The sequence below is a fragment of the Ambystoma mexicanum genome, chromosome 10 (assembly GCF_040938575.1).
Source record: "Ambystoma mexicanum isolate Mex_15411 chromosome 10, UKY_AmexF1_1, whole genome shotgun sequence".
NCBI classification, from domain to species: domain Eukaryota; kingdom Metazoa; phylum Chordata; class Amphibia; order Caudata; family Ambystomatidae; genus Ambystoma; species Ambystoma mexicanum.
Window position 1 is genome coordinate 1077462320 of NC_090932.1, and position 18321 is coordinate 1077480640.

Sequence of the window (18321 nt, forward strand, 5' to 3'; positions counted from 1 at the left end):
AGGAAAATTTGTGCTTTATACCAAGCAACAAGCTAATCTGCTCAAATACTGCATTAACAAAATGAGGACCATTGTCTGATCTCATGACTTCTCACACTCCCCATCTGGGAAACACATCCCTCACCAAGAATTTGGCCACAAAGGTAGAATCTGGGTGTGTACATGGACCTGCTTCTTTCCATCTATAGAATGGACACACCACAACAATTAAATACCTGTACCCGTTACATACTTGAATCTTGTCGACGTAGTCGATATGCAAGTGCTGAAAAGGCCCATTAGGCCTTGGGATAACTCCTCTAATTATTCGTAGTGTATGCCCAGCCGTGAACTACTGGCAATTTATACAGTTCAGTATAAAAAATGCAATGTGTTCTGCCATGTTCGGTATGAACCAGTCTTCAGCAACCATTGCAACTAGATTCTCCTTTGTCATGTGCGATGGATAGTGTAACTGTTCCAGTGTTATTTTCAATAAGGCTATAGGCATCACCGGTTTACCAGTGCTGTCTTGTCACCACAAGCTATCAGAGGGGTTTAAAGAACACTGTTGTCACTTCCATAAGTTCTTTTCTTCCTGTGGTCCCTCCCCTTGAAACGCCACTAACTGAGTCCTGGCCAAGTTGCTATAGCCTTCAGGTTCACTTCGTGCAACAGTCATTCTCTCATGCACATCAGTTATTTCCACACTCATGATTATTTTTTCTTTAGGCACCACACGCTTGACTTCAGTGTCTGCTGCTTGATTTCCACGTGAGATCAAATCTGTCCGTTTCATGTTGGCGGCGCATTTCATGACCGCTATGCCCACTGGGAACTGTAGTGCCTTAATGAGCCTGTCCAATAGGGCTGTGTGCTGTAATGGCCTGCCCTCCGCTTGGAGGTAGCTCCTCCTTTTCCAGTGTGCTAGGCCTGCATGTACTGTTGATGTCACACAGGCAGAGTCACTGTACACTGTCACTTCCTGTTCTGCGTGATTCTCGAGCGCGAATATGAATGCCAATAATTCTGCAGCTTGTGCTGAATAATGTAAGGGTAATCATGCACTAATGAGTACTTGAAATTCCCCATTTGCCGTGTGCTTCATCAGAGCGGCGCCTGTATATCTTTGTCCATCATTTTGATCGATCCTCGAAGAACCATCAACGAAGATGATTTCTCCTCCTGTCAATGCATTTTCTTTTACTCTGGGAATCCCATCATAGAATTCTTCATTTCATAATTTGCGCAATCATGTATTGGCTCTCCTTCAGTGACTGCTATAAATAAAGCTGGGTTCACTATTTTGCATCAAACTATTTTAATTGTTGGATTTGATATGATCACTTTCATAAGCAGAAGCTCTCTGAGATGTCAATGTGCCTTTTGGTTTCTCTAAAATGGCAAATAGTGGGTGCTCGACGAATAACATCATTGGGCATCCCATCACAATGGTTGTAGCCTTCTCTATGGTGAACACTGCAGCAGTTAAACTTTGTTTGCACTGTAAGTGACCCCTCATCACTGGGTCTAAATTTCCACTGTAGTATGCAAGGGGCTTTTACCCCAGTGTGGTTCTCTATGTGAGTACTGCTGTCATAGCACTGCCATTCGTGTGTGAAAACAGGTAGAATTCCTCTGCATAATTGGGAATCCCTAAAACTAGTGCCGTGCAAATGGCCTTTTTTTAGTTCAACAAACCATTCTTCCATGATCTTGGTCTACACAATTTGTTTTTCTCATTGCCTGTGCTTTCTTCAAGGCTTGTAACAAGGGTCTGGTATAGGAACTGTAGTCAAAGACCCATGCCCTGACATAGTTGCATAATCCGGGAAAACTCTGCATTTGTTCTATCGTGTGCGGTTTGGCTGTCTTTGAAATGGTCTCAGATCTTTCAGGGGTAATCCTTTTCCCCTCGTGTGAGATTAGCGGGCCTATATACAACACTTCTTGTTGACAATATTGTAACTTCTCCTTGTCAACTTTATATCCTTTCTCAGCCAGTATAGTCAATAGCTGAATAGAATTGTGTCTGCACTGTTCCTCTGTCATGCTGCAAATAAGGATGTCATCCACATATTGTAAGACAATACTCTCTAGCACGATATTGCTCAAGTCCATCTGCAGGACTCTGTTGAAAATCGAAGGAGACTCACAGTACCCTTGAGGCAGCCTTGTGCTTTTCAGATGAATTTGTCTGAATGTAACCAATTTTAAATCTTGTGAGTCTTTGTGCAATGGGATTGAGAAAAATGCATTTTCCAAGTCAATCACTGTGAAGTACCTTGCTTAAACTAGTATATTACATAGGATTGTGAACGGGTTAGGGACTAGAGGGAACTCAGCCTCGACTATCTGGTTCAATGGTTGTAAATCTTGGATTAAACGCCAAGACCCCCTTTCCCTTTTTTCACTGGATAAATTGAAGTATTGCACGATGACTCTGACATCACTTAGATGCCCTGCACCATCATAGCAGAGATTGTCTTAAAAATGCCTTCATCTGCTTCCCTAGACATGAGATACTGTCGTGCTTTTGGTAAAATTGCTCCTGGTTTCAATTTAATCTTCACTTCTCCGACTCCTTTCAATAAGCCTATGTCATATGGGCCTGTAGATCATACTGAGACAGGCACCTTTGCCATGTCGTCCTCAAAAAATTCAGGACATTTTTGTGCCAGCATCATTCTCTGAGGCACTTCTATTTTGATCATTCTCACCAAATATATGAGATTAACCTCAACTGTTATCTCATCTTCACTTGTTTGTTCTTCAAACAAATGGTCATCAGTGACTTTAGTCAATCTGTAACCTTCTCCAATGGCGATTACTGCACACCATTGTCTACCTTCATCATCACAACCGTCAAGCAGAGCCATTTCTCTTCGCACTATAGCTGCTTGTATTGTCAAGGGAAACACTTGTCCCTTTTCCTCATGCATAGGTATTCTTGATCTGAATAAAATCTGATCTGGGAGTCTCATGGTTTTGTCTGCAAGGCCTGGTAGCCATGACATTGATATGCGCACTCCATAAGCGAATATTTCTGGTTCCAATGGAATATCTCTCATAGCAGTTTGTCCTGCGTATGATCCAATCATTTTGCATACCGTCAAATAAAGCATTCCTGGAGTTGAACATACTATGCCCTTCTCTGTGAACGAAATTGTCATGTTTAGCTTTGTCATTAGGTCTCGTCCCAATATATTCACCGGGGCTTGCCTTGAATATAGCAGGGACACATTCATGTCATATTCCCCTATGGAGACTGGAAGTTCTTTTGTAAAAAGAACATGACTTGTTGCTCCTGTGAAGCCCTGAGTAGTTATGGCATCGCTGGACAAAGAAAACTTGCCTTCACGTATACACAAGCGTGTTTCACCTGTGTCAACTAAGAAAGAATATTTTTTATCCTCTATACAGAAATCTACCCTTGGTTCCTGGTGAGGGTTCGGTGTTACTGATAGGATAGAACACATCAGGTCTCCCAGTGAGCTCTCCTTGTCTATATATAATCTTGTCCGATTATAAGTGAACGGATTTCCCCCATCACTTGTGGCATTTCTCATCCCTGAATTCAGTATCTGTCCTGTACCTGTTGTTTGCAGCAATTGCATCGGCGACTGTTGAGACTGTACCTTTGGAGAATTTGTCACATTCTGGGGTTGCAAACTTTGCTGTACTCCCCACGCCTGCAGCTGCACTGTGTGATTCTGTGCAACTCCATTTCCATCCTGCTGCGAGAACGCAGATGGATTCACTATCCCTCCTCTTGTGAGCGGTTCACTTTGCACCATGCCTTGACTTCTGCATGTGCGTGCTAGATGCCCTGTTATTCCACACGTCCAACATATTGGCGGTGGTCTGATCATTTGCCCATTTTGCATACCCTGGTTTCAATTTTGCATATTTTGAAAACCTCCTTGATTATTCTGAAACCCTCCCTGATTAATCTGCCATCCTCTTCCTCGAAGGCCTCTTCCCCTTGGGTAAAGCCTTTTATTGTTTTGATCAAACTGTCTCTGGCTATTGGCCTGCTGCATGTTTGATACATCAGTATTAATTATCATTGCACCCTCAATAGCATACTTTGATAATTTTTTCTGCACCAATTTAGCCTCTTCGCCTTTCCGTGCAGCGTCCTTTTTGCGATTCTTTTCTTGCAGCAGCCTGAAATAGTGCACGATGGTCAACTGTATTTCAGACTATGGCTTTGCCTCAATCCCTACCAATTTCTTGAGCTACTTCTGTACCTGTTCTGGCAGCCTTTGGCACAACATATGGTAAAACATGGGTATACATTTCCCCCAAGATTCATGAGTTTCCAGCACCCAGGAGTCTTGGAAATTCTGAATCTAAAGCAAAGGATCATCTGACTCCTTCATCTTGCGTGACATTAAAGCTCCCATATCATAACTGTCCGGGTATAGCGCTCGAAGCGCTTTCCATACCGGGGTACTGCAATTGTTAAACGGCGCTTCATCATGCGCGGTATTAACTGTAGTCACTCCAGGGTAACCTGCTCGTGCCCACACATCATCAGCTCTATCACCAAGTACGGTGATTAAAAAACGTGTAATATCCCTTTTAGCTAACATGTTCCCTCCTGTCATTTTTTCTAACTCATGTATCCATTTCCCAGCTCCCGATGTCAACATCTTTAGCTTATTTTTCAGGTTTTCTCTGTCCATGTGAGGCCAGGGTATATATTGTGGTCTTGTTCCTCCCTTTTCTAGTAAAGGGAACTGTGACACATGACACTCCTTTTCCTCTCTCATCATTTTTCTGTCTACCACAGGGGTAATATTCCTGCATCGCCTTCTACCTGGCAATGTCCTTAGTCTGCTCACATAGGGTGGTGGAGGCCCCCCCTCTGACCGTATGTTACTCCTTCATGCCAATCTAATTGTGTGGCTGACTCTGATGCCTTAGGTGTAGACCCACTAGTATCGGACCATCTCACTCACTTTTCCCTAGAGAAGCGTTTTTCGCATCTTCTCTCATCTTCTTTCTTCACATTCTTTTCTTTCTGCATCCGAGATTGTCTGTGCACAACTCGTACAACTTCTCTCATCCTCCTCCTTTCTGGTTAGGGTCAGCCTATCTAATGACAGCTCTCTATTTCTGCTACTTCGTGAGGCGTCCTCAGTATAGTACAACTGAGTGCTCTCCTGATGCTCATCCTCTTCTTCCCTTTGGGGTACTCCTTCTAGCTCCATCTCATCATATATTCTATCGATCATCTCTCTGATGCTTTTGGTGTCGAAGTCATCTTCGATATTTGCCCTAGACATGCCTGGTACTGAATCGTACTGAGGGAAGAATTCTTCTATATCTTCCCAGCCTACTACTGGATCAGGTTTTTTAACCTTTCTTTCCAGATATTCAGGATCCCATGCTCTCTGTCTTCCTTTACGTTCTATCGCATCATCAAACTCTCTACGTTTCCTCTCTGACCCTATCTTCTTCTTGTTTCCTCGCATCTCTTCGTTGATTTGCCCTTTGTGTTTCCTCATCCCTTTGTCTTTTTATTCTCTTCTCCTGTATCTTTTGCTCTTCTTCTACTACTCTCCTTGTTCTATTCTATCTCGATCATCAGCAGTTCTCTGCTTGTGATCGCGTTTTCTCTGTTCTTCTACCTTTTTCCTGTATTCTGCCCTGTTCATCATGATACAGCTGCTCTCGTTTCTGTCTATCCTTTTTCTTAGCCCCTTAGTCTCTTGATCGGCATTCCTTTTCCTTTCTCTCCAACTCATCCCGTTATCCCTTTTGTCTCATATCATCAATGCCTTTACCATCGAGTTTCAATAAAATATGACCTCCCATCTATTCGTTCTGTGCGAATGCCATCTCATCAGTCCTATCCTCATCTCCCTTCCATCTCTATCCCTCTCTTCCGATATCTAGAGATGTATTTGCTTGCGCTTGTTCTCCTTTTTCCTTTTCGCTCCTCTCCTTGTCCTTCAGGACTTTGGAGGTAAAATTCTATATCTCTGTCTTTCTCTGGGCTTTCATCACTACTTGACGTAGGTGACTCATACAATGGGTTGCTATATCCCGTAGCTGCTTTAAGTTCTCTCAACGGGTATAATCCTTCATCTTTACTAGCTTCATTTTTTGTTTCAGACCGGGCGAGTGGCGCAGAAGGCTCTTTACCCCCCTCTGTGCATACATTCACTCTTCAATCTAATGGTGGTTCCTCCTCCTTTTCTTGTTGGTGCATTTTCAAAGCTCTAAACTAGCTAGGCATTTGTCTAACTTTTTGCCCTTGTATGTGGCGTGCAAATATGTTGTCATGTGCTGTAGGACCGTTTTAGATAGCGAGCCACCTTGGGGCCATGGCATAAACATTTTGTTTGCTGTTCCTTTAACCCATTCTCCACTGTACTGTTTAAGCTTAGGTGCATGCTTCGGCAGCTGTTTGCACATGTGCATCAATCCATGCTTAACCTGTTTAGTTTCTCCTCTATACAACACTTTATTATGCTTTACGTTTCACAATCAAGATCAACAATATGAGCGAGCACCAATCGTTGCAAGCTCCAATCCTGTTTTTTCAAAGAATGCCACTGTTACTTTTGTCAACTACAGCCATCAATACATGCCATGCACCATCACATTACCACATTACATTACCACAATCGTGCACAATCGTGCAATTTTCATGCAATTTTCATGCAATTTTTTTAAAGTTTTTACCTTGTAGCGTTACAAATAAAAAACATGAAACAGACAAGACGGACTCCGGCTGGCTACACAAATCTCATGCCATCTGCTTCCTCAGATGCATTCTGCCCCTAATTTTATTCCGACATGGAATTCAAACCCATTTCTTTCACATTGTCTTTAATCGATTCTGTTCTTCTACGTCGTCCTATCAGTTAAGGACTTTAAATGAAGGCTTCTTCGAGCGCTCTTTAAAACCTAGGAAACTGGGCAAACTCTCTACCTCAGTCATTCACGGTATCTCTCTCTATTGCTCGGCCATCCTCGAGTCAATATTATCCCCTTATTCGTACATTATACTCTTACTCTGACGATATTTTTGACCCACCTCCCGCCATTAACTTCCCTTACTTGTTTCAAGGCCTGCAACTTTTTGCCAAAGCATTCCGTCTTTTTCACTCACCGGTCGCATGTTTTCCTCTCCGGACGCTAGGGATCACTGCCTTTGTTAACGCCTTTCTGTGCTGCTCGTCCAATCAGCTGCTTGTAGAAGTGGGAAGGGATTCTGGGTGAAAGCAAAGGTTCCTTCAGACCTAACCTGCAGGGTTTTCAATTACACTAACCACTATCTATGGGGAGCTTCTCGTTCTATCAGCCGGCTGGCAAAGGACTTGTGATATTGCTGGGGACCGAAGTTACTTATGTCAACGGCCAATGTGTGTCTTATCTAATCTTAACCATCTAATCTCTGCTACCAAGTGAACTGGATGGACCCCAACCGGCCCATAAGTTCTGTGTGAACAGCCCTTTAAGATGAGCAGCAGCACCCTCGAGATAGATGGGGCTGCAAATTCATACTCTTGCATCAAATAATAATGACAACTCAATAGTTTGGCAAAGGGAGTCCGTTTAATGACAATAACAGAAAACGGGGAGTTCAATGAACATCAGCAACCGCTCGATCTTCCTTCTCACTTAAACTCCACTTAATTCCAGACAAACAACAACATTTATACCAAAAACTCGTCATCATTGACGTGTAATCTTAAAAACCTAACATGCAACTTGATTGGTTATAAGAAGGTAACTTTAATATAGGTACTGTGGGCCTCATTATGACCCTGGAGGTAACCATGCTGCTTTTTGCGGCATGGCTACCCCCATTCCGGGTACCGGGTCTGGGTTCCCTGAATGGGGAAATACTGGGCCATTCTGACCTTGGAGGGCCCGGTATTTCCCCATTGAAGGAACCCGGACCCGGTATATCCCCATTCCCATTTCAGCCCCCATAGGGCTCAAAGGGAATGGGATGATGCTAACAATGGGTCCGTTAATGACGGGCCTGTTGTTAGCATCCTGGTCTGCTCGCGGGACCCGCTAAGGACGCCTGGTTTTACCAGGCAACCGCAGCCCGCACCATTGAATCTGCTGCAAGGGCAGTCATAGCATTCCCTGATTTCTCTGAAAGCCTCCTCTTCCGCAGAAAGTCTCCCACGCCTCTCAACATAAATCCATTCCCTCCTTGATCCGACTGCCGTTGGTCATTCACCTGCAGCATACCTAATGTCTGTTGTGATCCTGGCCCTTCTCGGCTAGTTAACAATGCCCCTTCTGTAGCGTATTTCAACAGCTTCTTCTGTACTAGTTTAGCTTCCTCGAGCATCCTAGCATCTTCTCTCTTTTGATTTTTCTCTTGCAACAATCTGCAATGGTCCAAATGTCATCAACCCTCTCCCCAAGGATAGCTGCAGGAAGACCCTTAATGTCCCCTATAGCTAATGTGTTTCCTCCAGTCAAACCAGGGAGCTTACATCTTAGATTATCCTTATCCATCTGGGGCCACGAAATATACTGTGGTCTGGCCTCTCCTTTTTCAAGGGAAATTGTGAAATCCCATAATCGCAATCGTCTCTCATCGTCTGCTGTTCATAGCAGGGACAATGGTTCCTGATCGCCTTCTTCCTGGTAATGACTTCAGTCTGCTCACATATGATGGTGATTCCCCCCTCTCACTAAGAGGTCACCTTTTAGGTCACTCTGGCCACGCCATAGGCTCTGCCGTCCTTTCTTTTGGCATGTCCAAATCCCACCATCTTATTTCCTTGTCTGTCTGAAAGGATCCCTCAGGACCGTCACCCTCCTCCCCACAGAAGGTTTCCCTGTATTCATCTGACATATCTTGTCCATAACTAGTATGACTTCCTCTTTCTCGTCTCTGATTAGAGTTAGCCTGTCCAAAGCCAAGGCTCTGTGCTCGAGGCTACAGAGGCCTCCCTCCCTGCCCTGTGATTGGATAATTTAAGATCGATCGTCTTTCCCTTTATTTCTCGATTCACTTTTTGTCCTCATCTCCTGATAAGCCTCTTGATTCTGCCTCTGATACTTCCTATCTCTAGAGGGTCCTGGGATAGGTTCTTGGGATGGGAGGAACTTCTCTGTGTCCTCCCATAATACTACTGGACTAGATTCCATTAGGTCTTTCTCAATGCGATCAATGTCACATGCCCTCTGCCTTCTCTTTCGTTCCATTTCCTCATCAAATTCTCTTAGTTTATTTGCTTCCTCCCTAACCCTTACCTCTTCCTGTCTTTTCGATTCTCTTCTCTCATTTGCCCTACGCACCTCGTCATCTCTCCATCTTTGCATTCTTTTATCTCTTCATTTCCGTTCTTCCACTTCTTCTCTTTTCTTTTTGAGCCTGTCTCGTTCTTCGATTGCTCTCTGTCTATTGTGATATTTTATTTGCTCTTCTGCTCTTTCTTCTTTTCTTAATTGGTCTTCCTGATACAGTTGCTCCCCTCTTTCTCTATTCTTTCTTTTATACTTGTCTTCTTTCAATCGTTTCTCTCATTCCTTGTCTTTTTAATCTTGCTCGTCTTGATCTTCCCCTTGTAGTACTTCCTTGATGCTCTTCCCATCAAGTTTAAGCAGTATCTAACATCCCATCCATTCATTTTATATGAGTGCTATCTCATCAGCTTTGTCTTTTTCTCCTTTCTATCTCTTAATTTCTCATTCTATATCTAGGTTCACACCTGGCCGTTCACTTTTCTCTTTGTCCCATGAGACTTTAGAGATCACATCTTTTTCTGGAGTTCTCTCTGGGCTGTCGTCACTGCTATATGCAGGTGGCTCATGTATCGGATTACTATATCCTGTCACTGCTTTAAGCTCTCTTAATGGATATAATCCTTTATTTTTCATACTATCGCCATTTACTTCAGGCACAGTAGGGGGAGCAGAAGGCTCAACACCCCCCTCTTTACACTGGTTAAGCATCCAGTCTTCAGGAGGCGGGTCTTCCAGTTCCTCCTGATACATTTTCCAAAGCTCTAGGCTAGCTAACCTCTTTTCCAATTTCTTTCCCGTGTACGCAGCATGCAAGTATGTGGTCATGTGTTACAAAACTGCTTTTGACAGTGATCCCCCTTGTGGCCAAGGCATGAACATTTTATCAGCTGTGGCCTTAACCCATTATGCACTATACTGCTTAAGCTTGGGTGCATGTTTCGGCAACTATTTTCGCAGGTGCATGAGCAGAGTAACATCCTCCATCATGACAAGTCACAATCGACTGTCAATACTTACCGTAATTTTACACAGAAAATACTTTTCAGAAAAACAATATAACATGAGCGTGCACCAATCGTCCCCACTCCAAACCTCTATGTCTCACTTTTCTTCAATCTACCTATTCAATCAGCACCATTAACAACTAAATAAATAAATAATCTACCCTCAACCTTTTACCACACTCTATTATTTGCCACTCTTCGACATTTCATCATTTCCTTTATACATACACTACATTCACTACATACAATATAAAAAAAGACAGACTGGCCAGCCCCAATATATATCTCTTCTCAGCGCTCCGAGCTACTTATTCCTGCTCCTAAAAATACTCTGATTGGAGTGTAAGTTTTCTCCCTGAGCAAACCTTGTTTGCTAGTAGCCTTGGTTTATCCACTTGGATTTCGAAATAACTTTTTTATGGGCTTAATCTATGACACTCCTCGTCCTTCATATGCTTCTACATGACATCCTTCGTCATCCACTAGATATTCCACTAACCCTCTGTTACTTTCTTCCCATTATCACTTTCCCCACTTAATATGTATACATCTTTTTTTTGCCATCTTTCTCATTCTACTCACCATTCGTTTTCGAGCTCCTTACCCTCGGATCGTCTCCTCCTCAACCGGCCACCTTAGCCTTTGGTCCACTCTGCTGCTTGTAGAAACCGGGAGGGGAATTCCGTGAAATAGGGACCCGTCCCACCTATCTCGTTGTGTCTTGTTGCAAGATCTTAGTTTCGGCCACTATCCAAAGGAAGCCTCCTGCTCCTCCAGCTAAACGGCTGAGGACATCTGATATTTCCGAGACCCTTAAAAGCCTACTGGGTCAAGGGATCTTTAACCATCCTACCTCTGCTACCACGTGAACCCATAGACCTGGGTCCTTCAAGACGAGGTATCAATACTTAGAGATGGATGGGGATGCAGAATTTACTCATGCATCAATAATCAAACCGACAGGGAGTTACAACAGATATCAACGGACGTTTGCTCGATTTCTCTTGATGAATTTCATAAAAAACACACATTTTATAGTCAAAACTCATTATCATTGACGTCACACTACGTGGCAAACTACAAAAACCTACTTGGGGATGTGATAGGCTTACAGAGAACATCTAAGTACATGTTCCATACTAATGGTGGTAGTGATTGGGTCTCTAACATCAGGTGGACAACTAAGCCCTCCTCTAGTGCAAGTCATATTCATCGTCATAAAATACACGACGATCCATTGGTTACACAAACTATAGGGCTCTCTGTTACATGGCCCTCTACAAATGGTTGGCACGTAGTATCCTTCTGGAATATTTCACATGCTAGCAGCACATTGGCTGATACCCCAGGTGCCTGTGGGCTGGTCTTGGCCATAACTTCCCACCCAATTAGTCTGAAATCCATAATCGCTCTTGCGGTCTGCCATTCAATTAAGGCTTTGAACTTGGCCTTGCAGATGCTCTCTGTGCCTGAGAATAAAAAGGTGTGTGGCATGGTTTTATCTTCTGGTTTCGGTGTAGCTCGACCCAAAGTCTATTTTCATCAGACCATTGACTGCAGACCACCTTTTCGAGCCTTTTGCTGCATATAATATTATTAAATTATTAACTTTTGATGCATTCAGTGTTTTTTCATTCCACTTCGAACAGAAGTTTGTTTCTTTCTTATGTTCATGTAACTACTGAATGACAACCAGGCTCACGGTTGCCTCGATTCTTGGTGCTGGGCCAGCCAAGCCTTTCTGAATTCTCCTTCGCCATTAGCTGTTTTCCAACTGCACCACACTGAAACCCTTTTCCATTCACAGGGTTCAAGTCTTGCTAAAGTGCATAGTGGAACATCCAGGTTCTATACATTACTATGTATATACATTGGCGCATCGCTGCAATCTATTCACTATGTAGGCAGCCTCAAGATCCCTTTATCTACTTGCGTTACTACATCCTTACGAGTGTGAAATGACTTGCATTTTCTTCAGCGTTTCTTTGCATGAGTATCTTCCTCTCGAACCTGAAATGTTGCTCATCTTTGACACCTCCTTTTCAGATCTTATAGAGTGTCTATGTTCTTTCGTCTGACTTATCTTTTCAGGGTGCATCGATTCTGCTTCGTATGATGTCACCAGTCTTCTTTCTTGCTCATTTTTATACTTTTTCTCGGACTCTATTAGAAGACCATCATTTCTTCGTGAATGCATATAGGGTTTTCTCAATGGATACCTTGTTTCAAAAACTCCTTGCGGTACAGGCATTCTCAGTGGTACTGCACGTGTTGCAATTTCCCATTCCCAACGTATAGGCAGCATGGGGGCAGAGATTTTGGTAGGGGCTTTTGGCTCTTCCTCTAGAGGGTTGTTTCTGAATTTTGAAGATAATATGTGTTTCTTTGTTATCAGTGAATTAAAATTATTTTGAAGGAAACTATATGATGTTATGAAACATCTGTCTTTAAGTAAGAATGATATCAAATCTTTTTGAGAATCTCAGCGCATGGTACTTTCTGGTTTTCTTTTTTCTCAATTTTCAATACTGGTTGGTTTAGAGTGTTGCAACCACTAGACAAACTCACGCAGCAGGGGTGGTCCATTAGAAGTAATTTAAAAAGTTTCGATAGAAGCTAAACAATCATTATGGTAGGGGAGCGCTGAGTCACGTTATCAAACGCTAAAGCTAGTTTTTTCTAATTCTTTTAGGACATGCTATTTTCATTTCAAGTATTGCTAGGCTAGCAAAGTGGGTATGTTTCAAATGGTAATGCAAGTGTAGCAATTCTAATTAATTACTGTAACACAGTATTGAATAAACATATCATCCTTGAAAAGACTGTGGTGTTAGCACTAGATGCCAGGAACAAGTTTGCATGGTGTACTCTCTTTCATTATTAAACTCACTGCAGGATGGCGCGGTAAGTAAAGTAAAACCATCCTTACAGAGTAGGTGAAGGAGGGCAACATACGCAAAGATGTCTTATTCCTTCCAGGTGTGAATCCAAATAACTTACATATATATATGTATGTACATTTATGAATCTGTCCCTGGAGTGAGCAAAGCTAATCCCTAGAGTTGGGGCCTAAGCCCTTCATATCTAATAAAGACATACTGTTAATACCAGGTTATGGGTGGAGGGAGAATGTGCCACATCTCTGATACCCATGAACCCAAGACAAGCACCAGCGCCTCAACATGTGGATTTTGAGACAAGGAGAAAAGACATAATTAAAAAACACATGAAAGTATGTGTAGATACCCTGATGTGTGTAATTATGGTCTAGCGCCATCCCATTGATGTTGCATTGAGATCTCCAATAGATCCATGTTAAGTGGGCATCAGATGGTTATGTGAGATGGAGGCACCACACACCTGTGAGCTAAAGGGAGCAGTTATGTTGATGAAGACCAATGTGATTCAGTCTGTGGCAGAATGCCGGCTCCTCTTATGCTAGCATTGTTCCACAGAGCTGAGTGTTGTCACCTTTCACACTTTGGCTGTGGTTTCCAACACCACTGCATCTACATGCTACTGGCAATTTATACTGATTTTGTATCCTTTCTTGGTGGCCCTCTCAAGGCCACCATTCATTGATACCTAACTTCACTTTTTCCTTATATAAGCCTCCAGGCACCGTGACCCAATGTTTCGTTTGTTAACCCCTGCCAACATCCTGTCATGCACTCATGCCATGCAGTGCATCACCAGCGTTTGTGTAACTAGGGTGTATTCACCTCTGGCCTGAACTGTCCTCCTGTTATGAGGAAGGCATATCCCACCCTGTGCTTTTAATGCGCAGAGGAAGGCATATCCCACCCTGTGCTTTTAATGCGCAGAGGAAGGCATATCCAACCCTGTGCTTTCATGCACAACAGTTAATACATCTCTGCAATTCCTCATCAGCAGTCCAGCACATCCAATAACCGTTCTCACCTGAAGAGTGTGGAAGCCTCTGATTTGCAGGAATCTCTAGCTTGGAACTCATGGAGTCCAGCCAGTGAAGGAAGCTAGTTTGGAACGGAAACTTCCTGCATTAGAGTCGTATCACAAAACCGCATCACTGGGGCTGGATCTTTTCATCTACTGTGCCTCCAACACACCAATACACCACAGGCAACTATTAGTATGCATGCTCAGCCTGCACAAGAATAACGTGAATCAAGTGCTGTGCTAAAGATCTGCCATTTCATCATTGCAGTTTTTCTGGCATTGATTGTTCACTCCAAGATTCAAAAGATGTGAATTATGCTGGGATATCTGTCAAATCATGAGCTCTGCATGTTTACAAAGAATAGCTCTGCATGTTTACAATGAATGTACAATGTTGATCACCCTCTAGAAGGGATGACGATTCACCAAATTGCCAGGGGCAGGGGAAGTGACATCACACACCTGATGACATCACAGGACCTGGGTGGCATCAGTTCATCTTTAACCCTGGTGAGATCACCGGAAGTGGCTCGCTGGCATAAATAAAATGTACATAAATGTACAATGTTTAGAATACCACATAGGTACTAAGCAGACAAGAATATTTTAGATACCAACCACATTTTAACAAGGGTGCTGCCTTCACATGCCAAAGATGGGGTCATGATATGATAGGGTTTGACCCAGTAGAATGAATATAGGCCGAGGCACTGCCATAGATATGCACATCAGCATTGCATGGCAAGTGACTTCCATATTATGCCAGTTATAACTGCTTACTTGTCAAATGTTTGGTTGATATATGTCCAACAGAGTATGAATATTAGATGGCCCCTTATTACCAATTTGGTACATGAACTTAATTTACACACATAGCGATTAACACATTGTTCTGTATTCTCGTGTAATGGTATACAAATCAGTTGAACAAGGAATGTTACATTACTTTTTTATGTATTCACTGTCTAAGTTGGTTTCATGCATTGAAAAATTATACTGATACAAATATATATCATATTGTATTGTAGATATAATGAAATTGCACCTGAAAAAGGGACATTGAATCCTGAAACGTGTTGTGCAAACGGCACTGAATATAAATACTTTTTTACTACATACTGGACCCTTGTGGACTGAATTACACCATATTATTTCTATGAAATCTACTACTGTGACATTTTGAATTTTGAACTTTACTTTGTTGTACAATATCTCTGATCATTTCAGCTGATCTTCAGCATAAAGGTGTGCAGGGGACGGGAGTATCCAATTTTCATGGATACTCATTTCTGTTTCCTTGTTTTTCCAACCTCGTGTCAAGGTTGTGCTACCCCCACTGCACCCAAGATATGCTAACTGTTGTTCTATTAACTTCATTTAAATGTAAGGTGTGCACTCACACTCCGTTTTTTCTATACAGCTATTGCTGCATGTCAGGTATAGTTATTATAGGTCAAAGGATCGACTGCAAAGGGTCGAATGACAAAAGGTTCGAGTCAATAGTCTCGAAAACAAAAGGTTTGAAACATTTTTTTTTAAAATATATTTTTTTTGGGGGGGGTTCCCCCCAAACCCCTGTTTTTGTGGTGAAAACCACTTTTTTTACCTACACGGAAACCCAAAAATAAATATATGAATAAAATAAAAAATTCAAACCTTTGGTTTTCGGCCCTATTGACTCTCACCTTTTGCATTCGAGCCTTTAGTAATCGATCCTTTGACTGGACACCGTCATTATATAAGTAGAACTAGAACCCCTATATTGTCAGTTGCTTCATTATTACAGTATCCAAAAAATCAATAGGTACAAGTGACCAACAATGCACAGGAGCATTCATTCTTTCATTCATCATAATGATTTGTTATTCATATAGAGCTTTCAGCAAAGTACTTTATATGCCACATATCTCTTTTTTTACACTCTTTATTGGCATTTTATCATAACAACCCCAGAACACCCTCCTGACCTTCTCCCCCATCCCCCAATATTCCTTCCCTTAAACACCTTCCAAGTTTTCAATCGAACAATTTCAACAATTCCCCAGCCCCACCCACCACCCCGAGCCCCCATCTCTCCAGTGTCCAGATAATTCTCTTAATACCCACTCCCTTCATCGGCCCCAGCCTGCAGTTCTTCCATGTCCATGAATACATTCGAACTAGGTGGTTCCACCAACAACTCCCATCATCATATTCTCCTCTAGCTTTTGACCCCCTTACATGCTCATTCCTGCCTACAGTCTTTCACGGAGGTCGTAGATCATTGTCTTTCGATAGGTCGTTTAACAATTGGGCCCAATGAATCATTACATCTGCCCGCTCTGCCTCTGAGTCTCCATTCTGTAGCACTGTTAATTCCGTCAAACCCCACCTCCATCAACCTCAACAAAACCCCACCTCCACATATTTAAATGCAATTATCATTCTAACGGAAGTTGGTCCTGATTTATCAGCCTCAGAACAATAAAAGGCTGAGTTTGAAAATAGATCACAGGAGGGAGTGCTCATGCTCAACCAGCCAAGCTATCTTACCGCTTTAATATTAAAAACACAATGCCTCAATAAAAAAAACATGCAAAAAACTGGCTGCACAATGTAGGCTAGACATGTAATACCACTTCTCATGTTTGCTGTAGCCTTCATGATGTACACTACACATATCCCAAGCCACAGTAAGACATACTCAGATGGGTTGCACCTAAATGCCAATCTAAAGAAATAGGAACACTTCTTATGTTTACTTTATCATAGATGCACAGAAGAATATACCAAGCCACAGTAAGTAATGGCTAGACTAGTCTCACCCAAATGCCAATGTAGTCAGGTAATTATGCTTATCATGATTGCTTTATGAGCGATGTCCCTTACAAATGTCAGCTACAGTAATAAATTACTAGACTAGCTGCACCAACATGCTAGTTTAGCTATGTAATAACACTTATGATGCTTACTTCCTTATATATGCCCAGAAAATATGCCATGACACAGTAAGAAAAGGCTATACTGGCTGCACCCAAATGCCAAGCTAGACAAGCAATGACACTTACCTTGCTTACTTTATTATAGATGTGCAGTAGATGTCATGCCACAGTAAGACATGACCAGCCTGGTTGTACCAAAATGCCAGTCTAGCCACTAATACATATCATGCCTGCTTTATCATTGATGACCTTTATATATTAGCATACTCCTCTCCTGTCCCACCCATCCCACACGTCCCCTCTCCCTTGCACTCTCCTCCAACCCCCAACATCAACACCTCAGCCCAGTATTCCTCTTCCTCGTCCCTCTTCCTCGTCCCAGTAGTTATGTATGAAGTAAGGTGCTTCATAGTCAAGTACTGGAACGAGGAAGAGTAGGGCTAGGAATAATAAAGATTAATGGTAAGTAATCAAGGTATTTGACACATGCACACACATTCACCCACTACTTGCTCATTTACACATGAACGCATTCACCATTCACTCACACAAACACTCCCAGCTACCCGAACTCAATCACAGATATGATATATACATACACATTACATAATACACACACACGTACACTTTTACATACAAATAAAAAACATGTCCTTACCTTACAAAATCCGTCCTCTGCAGGCGTGACTCTGGCTCCCATGCTCCAGCTCCCACGTAAGGCCTGTCATGCGCAGTAGAGCACAGGAGCCAGAGCCATTCATGTCCAGGGACCCGGGGCGCGGTGGGGTTGGGGGGGAGCGTTCGGATTTCAAAATGCAATCATTTCTTTTTCAAATCACTCTGACTGACTTCAAAAATACATTTCCTTTACGGAAAACCGAAACTGAAGTAATTTATTTTTGAAGTCAGAGTGACTTCAAAAAGAAAGAATTTCTTTTTGAAATCCAACCCCCTTCCCCATGGGCCGCCGAGGCAATACCCAGGGTCACATTGGGGTTGCCATGGGTCACAGTTGTGACCCTAGCAATCCCAAATGATGTCCCTGCTTTCTAGGCAGAGGTTGGTTTAACACCCTTTGAAACGTCTCTCCAACCAGGAAAATTAGTTCCTAATGTAATACTCTCCTTATGCATTCATGGCGTTTTAATGTGGGTACGTTGCCCTCACTGACTCATTTCCATTAAATCCATACGTATCTGGTTTCCTTCGGCATCCTCATAATCGTTTTCCAAACCCCATGTACTTGGACCATTGTATTGTTC

At 42.6% G+C, this 18321-nt stretch overlaps 1 protein-coding gene across 1 annotated transcript in view; it reads left to right on the forward strand.

The window, feature by feature from the left end:
- The window catches only part of LOC138493282 (gastrokine-1-like), a 49044-nt gene that overhangs the window by 25336 nt on the left and 5387 nt on the right, over positions 1 to 18321 (forward strand). The gene's annotated exons all lie outside the window — the stretch shown is intronic.